Raw genomic sequence first — 17,228 nt, 5'->3', positions numbered from 1 at the left:
TGTCCATTTGTGGCTGGATGGGAGAGAGGTAGAGGTAAACTCTTTTTAGCTTCTCAGTGGTAAAAAGAACCAGTTCTTCCGGTTGGAAGATGGACCTCTGACACTGGATCACAGAACCATAGAATTAAGGCTAGAAGGGGCTTCTGAGACCATCTAGTTCAATCACCTCCTGTAACAGATATGGAACTGAGGCCCAGAGAGGCTGAGTGATTTCTCCTAAGTCCCATAGCTTTCAAGGCAGGGTTTGAGGCCAGACCTTCCTGACTCACAGCCCAGAAGTCTATCTGCTCTGCCAAGCTTCCTCCCCAATGCCTTTGATGGACTGACAACCTAGCTGTCTTATGCCCTGTTTGATATTAAAAATCCATGAATCATTGAAAAAAAGATCTCTGCTGTTTCATCTGTAAGGTATTGGGATGATTGTTATCATATTCAGGGGAGGTGCCTTGGTGGAGGAGAACAGGGAAAACAAAGATAGCCCCGCCTCCCCCCCCCCCCCCCCCCCATACATCCCCTGCCCTGAAGAACTCACGTTTCACTCTGGCAGATGCTACCTGTATGCAGAGGTGCTGCTGGGTCCTGTACTGGGTACAGTCCATTTCTCAGGAAGCAGAGGAGAGAAAAAGGCAAAACACTCCAGGAAAACCAGAGAAAGGCAAAAGACATTTCCTGAGAAATGGGGAAGAAACCCAGGAACCTGGAAGGAAGAGGATTTTGAAAGGTGGAGAAGAAGAGGGAGTGCATTCTAGGCAGCTTGTAGGAACATGTAGAGGTGAGAGAGAGCACACCAAGTTTGGAGAGGAGCTGGTAATTGAATTTGGCTGAAGCCTATTGTGCAGGGAAGGGCCCAGGGTATTAGAAAATGAAACTGGAAAAGCAGGCCATAGGCAGGTTATGGAGGCATTTAAATGCTAGACTGAGGACTTGGCATTTCACCCTAGAGACAAGAGGAGGGGGATGTAGCCTCTTTGGGGGGAGGCTTGTGGAAACATTTTGTAGTGTTTCGGTTTTGTCTCCATAACTCATCGCTTCTCACTGGTGCCAGGCTCTGTATAAGTAGCACACACTTAATGATTACTTAATAATTGATTGGCTGGTTGATAGACTTGTCTAGGTGGGATAAGATAGGGACTTTCTTCAAAGAAGAGACCCCATTCTATTTCCTTTGAGTAGCATGGAGCTAGAACCACAGACTAAAGAAGATGATGGGAATAACAAAAGATGTTTGTCTAGAGCCTTAAAGTCAGAAAAGCCCTTGCTGGGCTTCATCTCCTTAGAGCCTCCCATCCCTCTGGAAAGGTGAGTGCTATAGGAATGAATATTCCCATTTTAGAGTTGTGGATGTTGAAGCTCAGAAGTGTTGTTACTTGTACACAGTCACCCAGCTAGAATGCAGCAGAGTCCAGGGATCCGAACTCAGAACTCCCTGGCCCAAGGCCTCTGTGGCTGAACTTGAAACCTGGACCTGGGGGTCCAGCCAGAAGCAGCTGAGCCTTACGCCCTTAGCAAGAGCGTCTTTTCTCCTCCCAGTCAGGGTTGGTGTGGAAGGGCTGATTGGCCTGAGACAGCCCCGCGCTATGGAGAAGGCTGTGAGGGCTTTGAGAATATAAATAAGAATTCTTCTGCTGGGGGGCAGGGGAAGGGAAAGGGACTTTCACTCCCGCCGCCGAGCGGAGGAACAAAGCAGACCGCAGACAGCTCGCCGAAATGTGTCTGTCTTCGACTTGGCTTTCACAGCGGGGCTGGTTTTCTCCCCTCCATTCTAACGCTCATTTTGGTACACTCACGCTGTGTTTATTTGACCATGTTTTCAGTAGGACTTTCATTTGATGCATTTCCAAAGCCCAGGGGAGCTGATGCACTCCCTTTTCATCAGGATGGCACATTAATTTTTAAAACGTTGTATCTGATACAATGTAGCTCCTGCAAATGCCGGATGGTATTTGCCAAAACAGATTCCAGTGCAGGCAAACCCTGCGATCATTTTCCCGCCTCCCCTCCTCCCCATCAGAATAATGTGGCCACATTAAAAGAGCCACACCCTTCTTATCTTGGAGAGGAGAAACTAAAGCATTTCTGTATTCCGAGCCAGAACCTGGGCTTAGCTCTGGATATATGTTTTTTAAATCCCAAATTTAGTAAATAGAAACTGTAAATCTGTTTTAATTAGCTTAAGAAAAATATATAAATCATTCCTGACCAGCCATCTGTATGTAAAAGTGTTGCTCTTAATTACTAATTAAAATAGACCTGTCAGAAGAGTGACTAGAATGTCAAGAATGAAAGAGTACAAGTTTATCCCTGAACTGCATACTTTGGAATGGTCTTGTATTCTGTCATAGCAGCTCAAGGGATCCATGCCCCCAGTGGGATACGAGATGAATCCTCAAACCAAATCATTAGGATGAGAAAATGAGGATTTCACATTAGGGCTTATCAATTTCTAGTTAGCTATGGGTGGTGACAGCTATAACTCGCCTAAACCACACCTGCGAAAATTAAGTTGAGGATGTTAACAGCAGGGATTGGGAGGGGGTGCAAATGGATGACTGCAGATTTGCTGATGTCTCACCTACCTACATCTATTTGACAGGTGAGGAAACTGAAATCTAGAGAAGTTAACTGACTTGTCCAAGGTCATTCAGGTGGTAAGTCTTAAAGCTGGACTTTGAATGAATGCTCTCTGATTTCTGGGACAGTGATCCCTGAGAGAGAGCCTAAGGCAGAAAATAATCCCATCTCAGGGGGTTGTTTTGGAGGGGGGAGCTGGCCAGTTCTCTAGAGAGTCCTGCAGGGCAACTCATGTCATAGGACCCAAGAAGGAACAAGGCTAGGTATGAATAGGAAGAATGAAATTGTGCTTTCTTGGGGAGCAAATGCCATCCCCCTGATGGCACCAGAGAGGAAAGCGTTGCTTAACACAAGCCAGTTTTGGCTCTTGGTGCCAATCACACTGATTTCCTTTCTTGGACACTTGTTAGAAATGCAATCCATGTGTGAGAATCATCAGTGAAAGAAACGGACAAAATATTCTTCTGATGTTAACCCTCCAGCTGGTGGGAGGAAACAAACCCCAACACTCTGGCTCCCTGTGTTTAGGTGGGTATTCCTGGAGCATTTCTGTGGTACGTGAGCCCAAAGTCTGTCAAAGATTAATTGTCTTTTCCATCTTATCGGCCCTGTTGGCTGTTTTCCATTCTGATGTCAGAGGAGACATTGAAGCTGATTAATGGGAAGGCAGACAATTTAGAGCAGCAGTGCATTCCAAAATTCCAAAGCTTTGTTATTCCCTTTGGAAGGAGAGATTATTAAAGAACTCACCTGGGTCTCCCCAAACTCCCCATGTACAAGGGAATAGAGATTATCTAAGATGCTTGTCTCAGTGTCCCTGTACCTCTGTACACTTCCATTCATCACTCATTTATGTATGAAATGCAGACATCACCAGAGATATGAACACCACATATCAAAATTGGAAACAAGCTGTTACTTCTCATAGCCCTGTTTTCCTGTAAGTGTTTCCATTTTCAAGCTGCAGTATAGCTTTCCACATTACTTAATATCATATTTATAGCATTTTCTCTGATTTTTACTAGCGGGCCAATGTGAAGAAACTCTTCTACCTGTTGAAAAAATAAGTCAGGCATAATAACTACCCGACAGATGAGCTCCTCGTCTCATCCCAGCTTCCTCAACATCATGGTTATAAAGTTATTTTAAGAGAAAGATGGAACCAGTTCAAAAAGATAATGATGAAAATTAGAAACAGATCTTTCTTTTTAAAAGAAGCAAAGGTCTTTTCTTCACTGCTGAAATGATGCTTAGCTTTCTAAGCTCAATATCGGTACAAAAGTTGTTGTCTGGATTCACAGGAAAAGAGATTCCAGAGGGCACAGATTGTCCTCACTTTTTATTAGAGAAACCCTCATTTCACTCGTGCCCACTATCTTCCCCTGTGCATGACAGGGCAGTCTCTTCTTGGTGCCAGTCAGATTTTTGTCTAAAACTCTAAGTTTGAGTTCTGAGGACCTCTGGGTCTTAAACCAGAGTATAAAAATCATCGCATATTTGCTTATCCCAGGGTATGCTGCCCTTAGTCAAGGGCCATGGGGGCTTCACACTTATATCATTGCCCATGGGCATCTCTTTCCTTGGCGAGTAGTAATCAAGTTTTGTTATTTGCTATACTTATATGGAGCTGGTGTTCTCCATCTAAGTTCTCTTGCTCTACAGTAGTCACTCAGTACAACCCATAGGGCTAAAGGAATCCCAACTGGAGGCCATTTGACTTGGAGCTGTAAAGCCTCTGCTTGAAGCCCTGGGAAAAGGTAGAAAGTTGGCTCCAAGGCTTGGGTGTGAGTCCTGCCTCTGATCCACAGAGACTGCGAGACCTAAGACAAATCACTTAACTGATGGTGTCTTGGCAACTCTACCAGACTCTAAGTTACAGGGAAGGGGCCAACTTGCTTTGGAGTTCCTCCATCTTGGAGTGCTGGATCTCATTGTAGTTGCATAGGTCCAAGTCATATCTCCCTCCTGACTGCTAGAAAGTATTTTTGTTTTTCCTGATATCTGCCTCCTCCCTATTCCCACTTGTGCCTCCTCCTTCTGTCCTCAGAGCCCAAGGTACACGTTGAGCTCATCTTCCTCAGGAATGTCATCGAACCCTTCGGTTCAATGTTTGATTACAGCCTATAGACCCTTTTCCCGAAAAATGTTTTGACATGCATAAAACATAATGGATTAGATTACAAAGAAATCAAATCAGATTGAAATTTAGCTATCTATATGTAGCATATAACTGATATAGTATATGAATATATAATGCATTATGGCTACATCAATTACATTTATATTATAATATAATACATTGTTATATTACATGAATTACAACAATGCTATATTTCTCTTAAAATTATATATTATTTATGCATTTAGATAGCATTTTATAATTAATTACATTTATATCATATATACTATATATGATACTACACAGCATGTCATATTATGTGTATGTATGTGTGTGTATGTGTGTGTGTGTATGTATGTATGTGCCAAGTTGAGAGATCTCAGGTTAAGAATTGTTGGACTAAGTGAATCCAGGGTTCATTTCATTTTGAACCTTCTGGCCCATGGGCATTTCATAAGAATCCAATAACATTTTAATATTCAAGACTAGAAAAGAGACAGTGAGTACCTTCTTTGATCTCACTGTAGTGGGAAAGAAACACTTTAAGTTTCTGTTGAAAACCCTCAAGTTCTGACTAAGAGTTTTTATACCATTTTCTGTTCCTTGGAAAGGAACAGAATCCATTTAGGAGGAAACTGGTTGATAAGGCAACCACTGTAACTAGTGGATGGGATATTGTCCCAAACAGAAAAAATGACAAGATGGTGAGGTAGTCAAGTGGAGAGCACTTTCTACTGGAGACAGATAAGCTGCTGATGGAGAGACTCATTCTATAGTCTGTCATGTGGCTTCTGCCAGGCTTATTGGAGAGGGGCAGGCAAACGGGGAGAGGAAATACGCTGAAATCTGGGTGTTGTTTTGCAGACACAAGCTGAGGAAGAGAGAAGGAACACAACTGATTTCTGAACCTGCAAGTCCCCTAAAACACTGAAATGAATGGATGCAGGGCAAGGTAAGCACAACCAGGAATTCAGTTTATACAATGATCATGATATGGTAAAGACAAGCAATTTTGAATCAACCCAGTGGAGCCACCACAGTTCCAGAGGACTAGGGATGAAAGCCTCTCCTTGCCTCCAGGTAAGAGGTTCTGTGCCCAGGGTGCAGACTAGGGATTTAGAGAAAGGAGGAATTTGTTTTGTTGACTCCACTTCATCTGTAATGGATTTGACTTTTCTTGCTCTCTCAATGAGTGGGAAGAAGGAAGGAGAGAATTCAGAACCAAAACAGGAAGAAAAGTGAATAAAAAAAAAAACACTTGAAAGTCTCTTTCTTAACCAGAGTCACAGGGATTTCTGATGTGAAACTGGCCTGAAGCCTTGGAACCGCTTACGCACCAGGGAAAGGGCTCTGGGCGTAGTGTATCAAGAATCAGGGCAAGCTGAAAGAAGTATCCTATGGCAACTGTTGAGGAAACCAGAATTGTTAGGGATTATTGAGACAAAACATGAACTACTTTGTTTCTTCTAAAACTCTCCAAGATTCTTTCCCTTACTTTTCGATGCTTATGTTAGCCATTCAATAGGATTGGCTGAATACATGAATATTATTGTGATAATGAATTAATTAATAGGAGCTTATATTTTAATGGAGCAGATAACAGGAAATGACTCTAAAGGTATGTACACACAGACGTATCTTTGTGGAGGGGGGGAGCACCAGTGCTCTGGAGGGGTCTGGAGATGGAGTCCAAACCATGGTGGGGCCAGGGCTGGGGCTTGAAAGAAGCCAGGGATTTGAAGCAGGAAGAGTACTGTTGCCATGGCAGTGAGGAGGCCACCAGAGGATTAATTTTACTTAAATACTTTAATTTGTGACGAGAACTTTCAAGAAGTGGGAGTAATCGAGACATATTTGTAATGTAATGGAAAGTAAATACGACAAAAAAATGTCTTAAAGAAAGGAGATAGTAGCCTATGTGAGAGACAGCAATAGACTGGTGGAGCTGACTGCAGAATATCTGAGTAAGGAGCCTGGAGAGCTGTGAAGGGGCCATTCTCTCCCTCCCTTCCTCCCTCCCTCCCTCCCTCCCTTGACCAAGGACATACAATTGGAATGGAAAATATCAGGATCCTGTGACTTCACAGTCTGAGGTGTTGGATGGCCGCAATGTGTAGAGGCCCTGGTTTATCAGCCATGGTGAGTTCATTTGCTTTAAAGAGAAATAGACGGCAGGAAGGTTCCCTGCATCCCTGGCTAACCAGTTTTACCTTGTAGAGTTGAGTGATGGGTGGTGAGAGACAGAAGGGATGACACCTGGTTTTGATGGCAGCCACATTGTCTCTTGCTTGATGCATTCCTTGTTAAGGTTCCCTTTGTGAGCTGTGGACCTCATGGATGCTTGTAGCACATAAGAAAAGCTTATTTTTCACTTTCCAAACAGATCCCTTGACTTGTTATAATGGTAAAAAGATCCCCTCCTTTACTCTTATAAACTTGGTGATGCAACAAATCACTGGGTGACATATTTTCTCTAAATGCTTCCAGAAGATTTTTTTTCTCCTTTTTTTCTCTTCATTCACAGCCAGTAAAAGGTTTGCTTTTGTCTTTAATTCATAGAGGAAAGTCTCACGTTGAATGTTCCTTTCGAAATCCTTAAATACACAGAATGCCTTAGGATTTCTAGGGAAGTGCTCTATAGAGGAGGGGCCTGACGCTTGGACAAGAATGTATGTTGGTCTCATGGGCATTCTGAGATGGGAAGGGGTTTGCTTGAACGCCTCTCTCTCCTCTTCCAGCAATGTGTTTGATGAAAGCTTAATGGAGCTCCCTATAATTGGAGGTCTGTTAATATAAGAAGGCAGCATGTCATGGTGGAGAAAGCTCCATCTAGCCTCAGAGTGAGGAAGATCTGATTTCTAGTCTCCTCTCTGACACGTACCAACATACAGACCTACATGGGTCAGTCAGGTGGTGCCATAGTGCACAGAGCTCTGGTCCTGATGTCAGAAAGAACTGAGTTTGAATAGAGCCTCAGACAATTCTAGCTGCATGACCCTGGGCAAGTCACTTAACTTCTTCCTGGTTTAATTTCTTCAATGGTAAAATAGGAGTAATAATAGTGTCTACCTCTTCAAGATGCCAGGATAAAATGAGATAACATTTCTAAAATGCTAGTCACGATTATTAATTTATATTTTTATCATACTGGCTTGTCCCCTAATTTCTCTGGGCCTGAGCCTGTGTTTTGTGGATCAGGTACAGATCTGTGTCGGTAGAGGGAACTTCCTCGGTGGCCATTCTCTATATCAATTAAATCACATATCTGGTTTAATTATTTTTAATGGCACTTGAAGTAGCCTAGGACCATCTTAGTATGAAATGGATTTGCTGCTGTGGAGTCAAGAAGACCCATGTGTATACATACATCTCAACCCTGACATTTGCTAGGGATGTGACCACTTGGCCTCTCTTGCCTCAATTTTCCCATTTGTAAAATGGAACTACTAATACCCGTAGTATTTACTTCGTAGGAGTGTTGTGATGCTCATATGAGATTGAACAGTTGATCGGTAAACATCTATTAAGCACCTCCCATGTTACAGGCACTGTTCCCAGTGCTGAGGGATCCCACTCTCCAGGAGCTTACATTCTAGTAGAGGAGACAACAGGCAAAGAAGTATGCATGACAAAAGCCCTATGGTAGTTAAATTACAATTGCCCAATTGTACAATTAAGAGAGGGAGGGCAGAAGAATGAAGAGGGTTGGGGAAGGCTTCCTGTAGTAGACAGGCTTTCGTTGGGACTCAGAGGAAGCCAGGGAGGTGAGTAGTTAGAGTGGAGGTGAGAGAACACTCTTGAATGCTCTGATATGGAATGCTGTATTCCTGGAGGAGGCCAGTGACACTAGACTGAAGAGAATGTGGTGGGGAGTGAGGTGTGAGGGCAACAAAGTTTTCTGCAGACTTTAACATCCTATCAAGATGGCAATGATTATTCTGATACAATAGGAGGAAGACTGGATGTGGAGTCAGAGGACTGGAACTCCAATGCTCCTCTCATTTACCACTAAGCGACCTTAGAAGTCACTGAACCTTTCTAGGCCTCATTTTTCCCATCTGTAAAGTGGAGTTAATTGGAGGAAATGACCTCTGAAGGCCCTTTGGATGCTGTGATCATAGGAACTTTGGACTGAGCCTAACAAGATTACATTTTGTAATGGTTAATGGAAAGCCTCACACTTGATTAAGACAGAAAATCAACCTCCCATGTACAGGAAGGGATTGATATGTCTTAGCCTAGAGTTTGTCTGAACAAGATCTAGGGGTGTTAGTGGAATGTCAGGTCAACATATATCAACAGCATGAAGTGGTGGCCAATAAGGCAGTTGCAGTCTGGGCTGCCCTAAAAGAGGAGCAGAAGGGGAGGTTCTCTCAGGATTCAGCCCTGGTCTGACCAGACCTGGGCTTCAGGTCTGATGGCCACCCTGGAGGAAGGGCTTGGAGAGGCTGGATTACTAGTGTAGGTCCAGGAGGACAGTGACAAGCTCCTGGGAAGTGACAGAGATGGCATGATTCTAGTTCACAGTAGGTGTCTGTTACTTACTAAGTACTTAAGTACTTAATAAGGAGGTGGCCCATTGTGCATGGAGCTCTGGACCCAGAGCCAGGAAGACTCTTCAAAGAAGAGTTCAAATCCGGTCTCAGAAACTTACTAGCTGTGTGACCTTGGGCAAGTCATTTAACTCTCTTTGCCCCTCAGTTTCCTTATCTGTGAAATGAGATAGAGAAGAAAATGGCAAACCACTCTAGTATCTTTGCCAAGAGAACCCCAAATGCGGTCATAGAGTGTGACATGACTGTACAACAATGAGCACTTGACAGTGTTTGTGGATTGAACTTGCCAAAATGGCAATCAGCATGTAGGAGAAGCTGTTCCAGTTCAGTTTAAATTATGACAGTGATGATGGTGGTCAAAGGTAGAATGAATGACTTCTGTGGGCAATTGGTTTAGCTGCCCTTGAAATTTGTCTAAAGATAAATGATGGTTCCTTGGGCTCTTATGGAGTTCTCCAAGCATGTCAGATAGGTCATTGCCCACTGCCTTGTGACGTTCTCAGGTCTGCCACCCTCGAGCAATAATTGCACCACTTCACAAACCCACACAACTTGTGTCAGAAGATGCAATTACACGTGAATTGGCAATGGTTATTTTAAGAAAAAAACCTCCCAGATCCTGCCTCCCAGTGAACCAAGACTAACTAGGAATTAGTCTCCTGAGAAGCCACAGTGAGAAACCTAATGGTGAAGCCCCACACCCTCTTATCCCTTTGCCCAGCTCAGATGCTGCTTCCTGTTAGTGTATTAGAATTTCTGACTTCTGAAGATTGGAGTCTGCAGACCTCACAATGGATTCTGAGCTTCCTTGAGCTTTATTCCCCGGACTCAATGGGAATCTGCATTCTACCTCATTTCCTAACTGCTGCTGTAATCCTGGCACCTTCTTCTGTGCTGATTTTCTATTGTTATTTGAAAGGAAAGAGGACAAGTAATGACTAATATAATGAAACATGAATTGCAACAGATAGCTCAATGGAATTTTAATTAGGAAAAGTGGGGTCAGTTAGGATGTCTCTGTCCTCTCTTCACTAAACTGCATCCAAGGGTCCTTCGCGTTTCCAAAGATTTCCAGTTCCAAGATTTCCCTTTTCCTTCCTTCCTTCTTTCTTTCTTTCTTTCTTTCTTTCTTTCTTTCTTTCTTTCTTTCTTTCTTTCTTTCTTTCTTTCTTTCTTTCTTTCTTTCTTTCTTTCTTTCTTTCTTTCTTTCTTCCTTCTTTCTTTCTTCCTTTCTTTCTTCCTTTCTTTCTTCCTTTCTTCCTTCCTTCCTTCCTTCCTTCCTTCCTTCCTTCCTTCCTTCCTTCTTCTTTTCTTTCTTTCTTTCTTTCTTTCTTTCTTTCTTTCTTTCTTTCTTTCTTTCTTTCTTTCTTTCTTTCTTTCTTTCTTTCTTTCTTTCTTTCTTTCTTTCTTTCTTTCTTTCTTTTTCTTTCTTTCTCCCTCTTCCTCTCTTTCTTTCTCTCTCCTGTCCTCTCCTCTCTCTCTCTCTCTCTCTCTCTCTCTCTCTCTCTCTCTCTCTCTCTCTCTCTCTCTCTCTCTCTCTCTCTCCCTTCCTCCCTCCCTCTCCCCCTCTCTCTGGCTACTTAATTTTCTTTCTTCAAAATACTATGTAAAATTCAAATTATGAAATTGGCTAATTTCTTGGATATATTTGTTCTATAGTGAAATGTGTGATCCTCATCAAAATCCAACAAGTATCCATCCATAGAAGAATCAGAAAAGTTGACTCATTAAATTCTTTGTGCTCATGTGGGACTTACACCAAGGCCATGTCTTACCAGCCTGTGACGGGAGAAGATTAACATTCTGGCTTATCAGGAGTCTTTACAAAGGAGCTTAACTCTATCCTTAAGGCGATGTAAGGTGGCTGAGGTGTATATTAGTGTACAGTAACATGACTTCAGTAAATACTGGGTAATGTAATTTCAAGTCACCATGATAAAGATGTTTCAGAAAGTAAAGATGAAAAAATAAATCCCAAGAATGAAATGTCAATTTTTTCCCTTAACATCAAAAAAACAAAAACATGGTGCACATTTAATTTTTCAAAGAACAGATTTTGTACTACAAGGAAAGTAGATTTTTTTTTGGGTGTAGGGGAGGCAGTGTGATTCAATAGAAAGCCCATGGATGTCCATTGGAAGTTCACAGTTGGGTCTTCTGTTTATAAGCTGAGTATTTGAACTCAGAGAAGATCCAGGAGGAAATCTGTTCAGTTGTGAGGAAACCCAAAGATGTAGCTTCTGGGCCACACATATGCTTCTTCAAAGTGACCTCAATCTCTGCTCATTTTTTTACTACCTGCATGACCTTAAGCAAATGTCTTAACCACTCTGGGCTTCCCTTTCCTCAGCTCTAAATGAAGGGGAGGATGGATTGGATGCCCGCTGAGGTCCCTTCCTGCTCTGGGTATATGGGGCTCTAAGTTCAAGGTCAGCACTTTACCATCTCTATAGTGATAACAACTTAAAAAGCCATATTGCAATTCAGAGTTTACAGATTGCCTCCCTCCCATCAGATCTGGGAGACAGGTAGCGTGAATATGGTCATCTCCATTTTTCAGACTGAAGTCCAGAGAAGTGAGAAGATATGACCTGGTTCACAGCACAGGAAAAGAAAGATGAGGAGAAACATTCCTAATGCCTGTCATCTTCGCATCCCTAGAACTCAGTTTCCTCACCTAAACGTGAGGAGGTTGGGTTAGGTGGCCTCCAGAGACCTCTTGAGTTTTTAACGTAATGTTTGTGAAACTGTATATATACATATATGTATATATACATATATACATGTATACATATATACATATACATCTGTATATTTATTTTAATGTGGTCAATTTCTTTTCTAATCCTATGCTTTTGAGTGTATGCATTTAAAAACCTTATTCTGAGAAGATGTTCGTAGATTTAGCCAAAGGGGTCCATGGCACACAGAAGTCTCAAACTCTTGCCCTGTCTCTATGAGGCGAACTTTCTCTGTGCTTCAACCAAATGTACCAAGAAGCCAGTATTTGACACTAATATTCCACCTCAACAGCCTCTAGGGTCTTAGTGAAATTTTTCATGGCCTTCCGGATTCAGAGCTGGAAAGTGCCTTAGAGATCATCCAAGACAATCCCTTTATTTTATAGATGAGGAAAAGCGAGTTGATTTGCCCATAGCTCACAAGGATATTAACTGCCTGACACATTTTTAGTGCTTAATAGAGGCTTACTGAAATTTTGAAGTGTTTGATGTGGGATTTGAACCTGTGACTTCCTCTCTTCATCGTGCCAGCTGCCTCTCCTAAAGCCAGAAGGGGTGCTTGGTAATGAGAAATACAAATTCAGTCAAGTTCCCAGGCCTTGCCATTGGAAGGGAACTCAGGGATGATTTGATCCAATCCCCTAATTTTATAGAAGAGGAATGAGGGAGGAAGTGACTTCCCCAAGGTCACAGAGCTGAAATGGACTCAAGATCTTTGACCTCGGAGTCCTGTTCTTTCCACCTCACCAGATGTTCATGTGACAGTCCCCTGACAGTCAGTACATTAACAGCCTAATTTGGGGTGATGTTAATCTTGTATTCTCTACTAGAAAAGACTTTCAAGAATACGGAGCAGATGAAGAAGTTCAAAAGTTCAACTCTGATGGCACTCGAGTTCTCAGAGCAAACCTTTTCTTCACCCTTTTCATGCACATCAAAGACACCTGCACCCATGGAGGAAATGTACCTGCCACGTGCGGCCTGGGCCATTAGCATGAGCATCCCTGATGAGAGCCCCTCCTTCTGCAGAGGCTTGGCAGCCCTGCTGTTGGAAAGGGCCGCTGTTAATGGGTGTTTTACTCCGCACTCCCAGTCTCAAGACCAAGTGATTTGGCAGAAAATTTTTTTTTTTTCAAATCAGCTTTGATTTTTTTTTTTTTTGGCAGATAATGATTTAAATACGTCTTGTCATTGTTCTTTATAAAAAGAGAGAAGGACAGGATCAATTAGCTATTTCCTCTCTTTCATAGAAATGAAAAAATATGTTGAAGACAAGAACATTGAATTTCCGTGGTTATCATTTAGGCAGAGTGGTATCTTTGGCTTGGAAATTAGCTGTCTAGGCTGCACTCTCTGTGAAAAAGGGATCAAAATGGGTCAGCAGGGTGACCCAATCAGACGAAAAGCCCTCATTGTTCTAAACTGTGCTACTAAGAGTGATGCCAACTGCACTAATCACTGTCCTATGTATGCACACATCCAGATGTGCACATGGATCATGCTTCAGGCATGTGAATAAGCTCTACCTTACCCGATGTTCCGACATGAGAGTTCATGTGACAGTTCTTCATAGTTCAGTACATTATGAGCATAATTTGGAGCAGTGTGTGTGTGTGTGTGTGTGTGTGTGTGTGTATAGATACACAGACATGACATAATCTTATTCCATCTCATTAAGATAAGCTTAGGAGCCACAAGGGAGGTGATTATCTCACTGTCCTCTGTCCTTCTCAGAGTGCTTGTAGAATATTGTACTCAGTTTTAGATGCCAAAATTTAGGAAGGGAATTACTAAACCAGAGTTTGCCCTGAAGATGGTGGTGGGGTGCACTGGAACCAGTTACTTCCAGCTCCAAAAGTCGATTGTTAAATTTTCATTGTGAGCATTTACTCTTCAGAAATTGGCAAATACTCCAAATCAGGGCTTGACTTACTGTTTTATTGATTGTATAGACTGAAGAAAGTTCTGGAGAAAAATGTTAATAATGAAGATTAAACTTAAAAGTGTGTTGGAGGTGCAGTCCCTTCCCCCATTCACCAGCACTAAATGGAAAGATATGTGGATGTTGAGCTTAGAAAAAGAGGAGCCTTGAAGAGGGGAAAGAGAAAGTGATGACAGGAGGCATGATGGCCCTGTCCTAGGGAAGATTCAGATGGATCCCTAGGAAAAGAACTAGAAACAAAGGTCAGAGGCAACCTGGTGCAGTGGAAAGCACCCTGACTAGCCGCAGGATCTGAGTTCAAATCTTAGTTATGCTATTTGCTACTTAGGGGAGCATGCAATCTTTGTGCCTCAGTTTCCTTATTTTCAAAATAAGGGGTTTGGATTAGACAGTCTTGAAAGTCCCATCCAGCTCTTGACTTGGCTTCTGAGTCATGGGGTGGCAGACCTCACTGAGGTGAGAGGAAGAGCTTCCTAACACTGGCATGTTGGGGCATCAGGTGGTGCTCACCATGTAACTTCCAACAAAGGCTGGATGAATTGGTGCTGGAACTGTTATCATGGGACAATTATTTGGAGATGAGTTGGACTTGATGGGCATTCAAGGCCCTTTCAAATCATACTAAAGTGGGGTTAGATACACACACACAGTTACACACGTGCACACACATACACACACAGATGCACACATCCATGTACATGCATAGATGCATACGTGCACTCACACACACTCACAGTACACACATATACACACACACGGATATGCACATCCATGCACATGTGCACATGAAGATGTGCACTCACATACACACTCACACACACTCTCACACACACACACATTCTGGTCCAAGGACAGAGCAGCCAATATGAGAGAGGCACCCTCAATGAGAAGATCACTCACAATGCAATTGATACTGTCACAGAAAAGCCTGAACTCAAATTCAGCCTCAGATATTTAGTAGCTATGTTACCTTGGGCAAGGCATTTAGCCTCTGCCTCAGTTTCCTCATCTAGAAAATGATGGGGTTGGATTCAGTGGCCTCTAATGTCCCTTACAGCTCCCTAGCTCTGATCCTATGTTGAAATCTTTCCTTTCCATTCTCAGCACCTGGCCCCCTATCTGACACACGTTAGGTATTTTATAATTATTTGGGGATTGATTATGCAAGACTGAAAATTTTAGAATGGGTCCTTTTGTAAGAAATTGGAACAGATTATTCATTACCACTGAATGCCAATTACTGGGTAAAAAGGCAAAAAGCACCCCTGCCCTTGAGGAGGTCCAAGCCTAATGGGGGAGGTAAGGCACCAACAGCTGTGTACAGACCAGTTGTATACAAGCTAAAGTGGAGGGGAATCTCAGAGGGAGCACACAGCTCAGGTGAGTCAGGAAAGGCTTCATGTAGGAAGGGAGCTCATAGCTGGGTCTTGAAGGAAATCCGCTGGTGGAAATGGAGCCTTAGAGGATGGAGTCTGTTGTGTGAAAAGCAGAGAGAAGGGCAATGTTATGGGATGGTAGAGAACATGGAAAGGAGGATGGTCTAAGAAGACTGGAAAAGTAGGGAGGGGCTGGCTGTGAAGGAATTTTGATGATGAACAGATGGTTTTATATTCCATGTTGATAGGAAGCCCCTGGAGTTTAGTGACTAGGGAGTAACATGGTCAAACCTAGACTTTACAAAGATACCTTTGAGGGCTGAGAAAGCACTGGAGGACTGTTGTAGTTTTATCTCTGTGTCATGGTATATGATATTATTGTTAATATTAATTTGTTTAACTATTAATTCTGTATTTATTTTATTAGATATTCATATAATATAATACATATTATATTATAAATAATATAATTAATAAATGCTTGCTAGGTGAGTAAATGTGTAAAGGGGGCACTATTCCCTTGTGCTATTTGCTACTTAGAGGAGTATGCAATCTTTGTGCCTCAGTTCCCTTATTTTCAAAATAAGGGGTTGGTACTAGACAATCTTGAAAGTCCCATCCAGAAAGCAAAGGTCACCCAACAGGTAAGGAGGCTTGGCTGTGTTAAGGAGGTGCAAAGACTCGTCAGCACCCTCTCATCTCATCATGAAGCATCATGATTATGTGTGGATATGTATATTCCCAGGCTTCTCAGTTTATTGGTATAGAAAACTCATGAATGCAGGCTAATTTTTTTTAAAATAACTGATCGTCTTAGAGCATTGTTGCTGGGGGAACTGAGGAGTGATATGACCGACTTGCCCAGGGCTCCATGATCAGTATTTGTCAGAGGTGAGACTGGAACCCAGGGCTTCCTGAGGCTTAAGCTAGTTCTCTGTCCACTCCACTACATTGCCTCTAGCAAAATAAGCAAACAAACAGATAGATAAATGAATAAATATGACCTATAGAGATAGATCTTAAAGTGATTGCATTTATAATGGTCCAGGTAAGTCTCTAAGACCATTTCTTGCAGAGCTGCTTCTCCTCTTCCTTGGGAGGACTTTCTTCCTTTTACCAATGAAATCACAGTTCCGGCCAAAACCAATCTTGTTGCTATCTGTTAATAACATGTAAGCCTGAGGGTCTGACTTTGTGGAGATCTTTAATAAGAGTCTGCAGGATTATAGACTTTAGGTTTATTTGGTCCCTCCTACTTATTTTACAGATGAAGAAACTGAGGCCCTCCGAGGTTAAGTGACTTGCTCAAGATCTTCCAAATGATTACGTACCAGAACTCAGGTCCCCTAACGTCTAATCTGGAGCTTTCACCAGTAACTTGCACAATGCTTTACACAATCACGTCATTATTATTATTTAAGGTATTAAGAATGTAGACTTTCCCAATGAAATAGAACTTTCTTCAGGATCCACGAGACTGTTTAATGTTTGTTTTTGTATCCCTGATGCCCGATTCTGGAAGAAGGGACCCAGAAGCCAATGACTCCAAAGTCTTCATTTGACGGGTGAGAAAACTCAGACTGAGAGACACTGGATGACTTCTCTGGGCTTGCATAGCTAGTGACTGTGATACTTGTGGATCAACTGATCTGGATTGCAACTGGAACAACAACATATTACTTGTGGACACATCATTCACCAAGAGTTTATTTCTTTGCATACATTTTGTTTGGCTAGTGGATGGCTTCTTGAAGACAGAGTCACACTTGTGTTTATCCTTGCCCCCAGGACCTAGTATGGCTCCTGGGGGAGAGTAGACACAATCAAATTTGTTAGATGAATGATGAAATGAATAAGACAAGAGAACTGGTTGGAGTCAGAGGACCTGGTTTAATTACAGCTCTGCTCCTCACTCTCTGTGGG

General features: G+C 42.4%; 1 protein-coding gene and 1 long non-coding RNA gene across 4 annotated transcripts in view; one reads left to right on the top strand and one right to left on the bottom strand.

Moving 5' to 3' along the window:
- The window catches only part of ST6GALNAC5 (ST6 N-acetylgalactosaminide alpha-2,6-sialyltransferase 5), a 243,791-nt gene that overhangs the window by 160,408 nt on the left and 66,155 nt on the right, over window positions 1-17,228 (bottom strand). The window lies entirely within an intron of this gene.
- LOC140524232 (uncharacterized) overlaps window positions 1-17,228 on the top strand; it is a 33,832-nt gene that overhangs the window by 12,624 nt on the left and 3,980 nt on the right. For all 3 annotated transcript variants that reach the window (XR_011973624.1, XR_011973623.1, XR_011973622.1), the window contains one exon: window positions 5,555-5,642. This is a non-coding gene — a long non-coding RNA (uncharacterized lncRNA). The remainder of the gene's footprint in view (window positions 1-5,554; window positions 5,643-17,228) is intronic.

Source organism: Notamacropus eugenii, chromosome 2 (assembly GCF_028372415.1).
Source record: "Notamacropus eugenii isolate mMacEug1 chromosome 2, mMacEug1.pri_v2, whole genome shotgun sequence".
Taxonomy (NCBI): Eukaryota; Metazoa; Chordata; class Mammalia; order Diprotodontia; family Macropodidae; genus Notamacropus; species Notamacropus eugenii.
Note: the sequence above shows the minus strand (reverse complement) of the source record. Positions and strands in the feature narration are given on the sequence as shown.